At 33.2% G+C, this 5164-nt stretch overlaps 1 pseudogene; it reads right to left on the bottom strand.

Annotated features, from left to right (window-relative positions):
• Positions 1-1815: 1815 nt before the first annotated feature.
• Positions 1816-4780, bottom strand: LOC146925397 (F-box/LRR-repeat protein At3g59210-like; annotated as a pseudogene).
• Between the last annotated feature and the right edge of the window lie 384 nt (positions 4781-5164).

Raw genomic sequence — 5164 nt, 5'->3', positions numbered from 1 at the left:
TAGAAGATCAGTAATTTTTCTAGAGTTAAGCAAGTTGGAATTTTAAAATTAAATACTCCCTCCGTTTTAAAATGAGTGTCGTTTTAGGTGTTTACACACATATTAAGAAATGCAATGATTAAGAGAAAGAGAATGGTTATTTTACCAAATTATCTTTATTAACTATTGGTTAGTTTTAAAAGTAATACTTTGGAAGTAGTGTGCAGAGTATTAATTGGAGGGTACAATTGAAAAGAAAAATGTATTATTGCATTGGAAACTGAAAACGACACTCATTTTGAAACAAATTTTTTTGGCTAAAGTGACACTCATTTTGAAACGGATGGAGTATAATAAATGTACCGGAAAACTATTATCAACATTTCCGGTTAATTGTTTTCTACAATGAAATTGTTTTGATTTGAAATATAGCTAGTATGAACCAGAAAGGTTGTTATTTTATATCCGGTATAAATATTCGGAAAGCTACATTCCAGTATTCCGAATTATTTTCGGAACCGTTCATATGAGTTTTCCGAAATATTTTCAAAAACGTTTTAGAGAAAGAAAAAACGGATACACGTAAATGGTGAATGTGGGGGTGAACTCATGCTGAATTAGGAGATGTTGAAAATGAGGGTGAAAAATTTATGTTTAAAAGGTTAAATAATAAAAGGGGTAAAATTAGAATTTTTAAAAATTTGTAGGGGTGAAAGTACATGTGTTGGGGTATAGGGTAAAATTTTCCCTACCTAGTTATTCCATCGTTGGTCGCCTCAAAAAGCGCCTCTCTTTACAAATCGGGGAGAGAACTTTCCCTATGGTTCCTCATGCTATCTTGAGAGATTGAATTTTCATGTGGCTTAGGCTTCCTTTCAACTATGTTATAGAGTGGAGAAGAAGCCTAAGCCATAGGCAAATGTCACCACCCTAGATGGCATAAGACACCTAGGGAAGTTTCTCTCCTCGATTTGCAAAGGGGGTTGCTTTTTGGGAAAACTGTAGATGAAGTTAGTGAGCAAGAAGAGAAACGATGAAACGTCTTTGAAAAATACAGTCTTTCATTGAGGCCGGGAGGAGTGTGGAATATAATGCTATCAAAATTTCTAGTATATTATCATCGTGTCTATAAGAAAGTTTCTTATCTTCTCCATCTATTTAGCTTTGGCCATTGTTGCATTATTTTTTTATGACGGCCATTGTTGTAGTTACTAAAGTTGCGGACGACCTGAAATAAATTAAAAGGAAATAAAACAATAAGTAGAGAAACAAAAATGAATTTTTTTTTGAAAAAAAATACTAGTTCAATTTAGAATTTGTAAAGCTTTTGTCAAAAAAAAAAAAAAAATTTGTAAAGTTCATTTAGAAAATAAGAGATTAATAAAATATCAAATCTCAATTGCAGGTAATAACTAAATTGCGGAGTTTTCTCTCCAAAAAAAATGGGGATTAAAGAAGAATCCATATTTTCCAAATTTAGTTTTAGCTACTTTCATACCTACTCTCCAGAGTCGAATTGAGAACACGAGTAACAGAACAGAATATCATAATTGCACCAATTGAAATACCGGCAAATTGGCAACGAAACAATGATATGCAAGATTTTACCATTTCCCCTATCACGCCATTTCTCACAAGTAAAGTATTAACATAAATAATAATAAGTCATTCCTTCAAACTCCAATTTCGCACATTGCAGCCCTATTTGTTACCAGTTATCATACCAAGCATGACATGATCTCCAAGATAATAACCATAACGACCAAACCTAGAAACTTAAAACATACAAGTGAGGATGATTGAAATTTACTTGTATGAAAACTGCACCAAAAAATGTTAAATTACACTAAGCCTTATGTTTGCATCCATGATAAAGTCCATTGTTTCTGCAGTAGTTTTCTTACAATCTGGAGGCTCTATGCATTTCCATCTCCAATGCAGCGTCATTCCACCCTTCTCAAATGTCCACGACAACTGCAACAGTAACGCACACATTAACAGCGAATAGTGGAAGGAGCATCTCTGTGAAGGAAAACAACAAGTATGGGAAAAGTTAAATAAAGGTCCACATGCACGTTATTGATCGAACAAAATGCAACCACTTGTCTGTTTGAACTAGAGTACAGTTTTAGAGCATTTATAAGATGGAGAATTCAATGATATTTGTACTTAATTGGGTTCAACTTATAAACATCACTCATTAATAATTTTTTAATGATAATACTTTTGTTTTAATCATCAAAATTATTAGCAGTAAAGTTATTCCCCTCAACAGGAAATGAAGAGGAAAGCCAGAGAGAATTACAAGGAAGAAAGGATCCAGTCCAGCCACAAACCCGAATGGAAACAGAAAACTACTACTGCAGTGCTAAAACAACAATAATAGGATCCAATCAAGCACAAACAGAACGCCTAAACAGAAACCTACAGAACCAATGAACTTTTACAAAAAACACCAACTTCTGAACAGCAAGAACAACTGGAAATAGAACACGAGCAAACCACAGACCCCCTGACTAAAACAGGTTCATGCATTCAGCTCAAAACTCAAACAGCAGAGGCGACAATCAGCAAGTGGCAGTGTTGCAGTTGAAGCTCTAACTGACTTTTTGGTATGTTGAAACATTTGTCATCAAAACACCATAAAAAAAATCTAAATACAAGGAATACAAAGGATATAACACATAATAATAAGTTTACAAAATTTGTGTTTTCCTTTGTGAGAGTTCTCAGAGTTGTCCTCGCGGCATACTCGAGATTTATCACCAGCAATTCAAGATTAATGTTATGCCAATGGTCTCAAGGACAACAAAACAATATTTCCTTATAACATTAACGAAAATAAATGTTTTTCAAGTAGTAAACAAATATTTTAAGTGAAATTGTTGGTCAGCAAGAAACAATTTCTCAAGTTCGATAATTGAACTTGTATTACCTTTGCATGAGTTTTTTAATTGATTTAATCAAACTATGGAAAAGAGGGGGAATCAGAGATTATATAATTATGTCTTCTTATTACTTCAAATTGCAAAGGTTGAACAGATTTTCCATAACAATCTCATCTTAAACAACTCATCAAGGACATAAACTCTGGGGGGAGGGGGGAGTTGTTGAACCAATAAATTCGTTAAAAAGACAATTCGAGCATGTGAGTCTTATTAGGTTTAAGAACTTTTTCTCGCAAACACTCATATGTTAAGTTTCCTTACTATCAAGGTGTAGAACAACAATATAAATACATCGATAATTCCATTTTGAAGCCAACAATTATCAATGAAACAAAACATAATAAGCCTAGATAATATGAAATAATTCAGATCGAAAAAAGCATGCATACTCCATAAACTAGTCTAAGTAGATGAAGCCATTTAATGATACAATGTTGTAGATTTTGGTCTAAATTATCGGATCAGTAAATTTGAACCCCTTCTCACACATAAACAAAAAATTAACTAAAGAAAACAAAAGACAATAATGATTTACAGAAACTTAATGACACAACTTCCAATGCTTAAAAGTTGAGACCGGCAGCTTGTCCTGATCAACTGATAAATATTTTCTGTAATTGTTAGCAATGAAACATGATAGATGCAGGCACTAAAACATGAAATAAGATATACCTTAGGAAAAGTAAGGGCTTCCAGTTTAGGAGTCTTCTTGAGAATATTCATTAATACATAGTCAGTCAGAGTGGAATTCCCCAAAACATGAAGTTGTGTCAAATTGTGGAATGTAGGAAGAAGATCGAGAGAACCATTTACATCATAAAGACACTAGTAAGGGAAACAAAAAGTAATTCATTATTGTGATAAACGGGGAATATGAAATGAATATCTGCAATGCATAATTAGTATCTACATATTCAGCAGGCGTGATCTCATGCAATATAAAAATAAAGATGATAAGCAAATAAACATACCTTAAGAGTATCCTTTGTTATTTTGAGGGATTTAACACTACTAAGCACACTCAAAAGATCAAATGTACTTATAGTGAAATAGATCATATCTTTTACATCGTCATACACATAATGATCCACATATGCATCAACTATGGAGGTCGGCTTAACAATAATAAATTCTACTTTTGGATTAACGAGTCGTGCATCTTAAAGATAAAGGATTCCCAACATCAATCGTGACTGTAAAATGACAACCAGGGTAAAGATCAATGGTTAACTTTCTTAATGTGGAAATTGAAACATTGATCTGCTTTATGTTCCCCCAATAACAATCAACCAAGGACAGCTCTTGTAGTACAGTGCACCCAGAGAAAAGTTGTTGAACTGATTTTTCATTTTCAAAGGTAACATTCGAAAGTATTAATGTATACAAGCTAGAGAAACAAATCCCACTATGAATATTTAGAGTGAGGCTAAGATCTAAATGCAGCTTATTCAATGACTTGGAAGCTAAGAAATTATGGGGCAACACAAAACTAGCATCTATATCATCTGCTAAGGATAAACTAAAATCGTCGACTTTGTGCTTCAAAACAGAAGATATAAAAGAAGTACCTTTAACTTCATCAACACTAGTTCCATCTATTGTAATACAAAGCCTTTCAACAGAATGAGATTTGTTAAGTAGTCTGTCCAAAAGATCAAAGAGGATGTCTGCAGACTTTGGATTTTTGTGTTCTGACCCCAATAATGAAGAATTGTAAAATCAAATAAGGATAATTGAGTCCACAGAAATCTCCACTTTTTTGATAATATGGAAGTTCTCACAGGTAGGTCGCTAATCGCATCTTTCATAACACCCACGCCATTTAAATTTTGTGATGAGATTGTACCAGCCATAGGCAGAACTGTGCTTGCCTGCCTAAAATAAATATAAAAATAAGGAAATTATATTGTGAAGCAGTGATTCCTCAAAAAAATCAAAAAATTGTAAAGCAATGATACATGTCAGACAGTCATAAATACAACACAACTGCTTCACAAGTGTGGGAGATTGATGGGAGCCACACGATTCTAGTTTTCCTATGAGACTAAACAAAATTATAGTTTTCTAGCCACACGAACTTTGGACATTAACATGTTTCTAATCATCTGCACCAAACATATGATATGATAAATATCTATCATGTCACTTTCATATCTTATTCTTACCCAGCTTCTTATCATATCATATATCTGCTATATTATGAACTACCCATCCTCCGAATGTACATAGTATAAGTT

The sequence above is a fragment of the Medicago sativa genome, chromosome 5 (genome assembly GCF_051527215.1).
Source record: "Medicago sativa cultivar Bolivia chromosome 5, Bolivia_mono, whole genome shotgun sequence".
NCBI classification, from domain to species: domain Eukaryota; kingdom Viridiplantae; phylum Streptophyta; class Magnoliopsida; order Fabales; family Fabaceae; genus Medicago; species Medicago sativa.
Note: the sequence above shows the minus strand (reverse complement) of the source record. Positions and strands in the feature narration are given on the sequence as shown.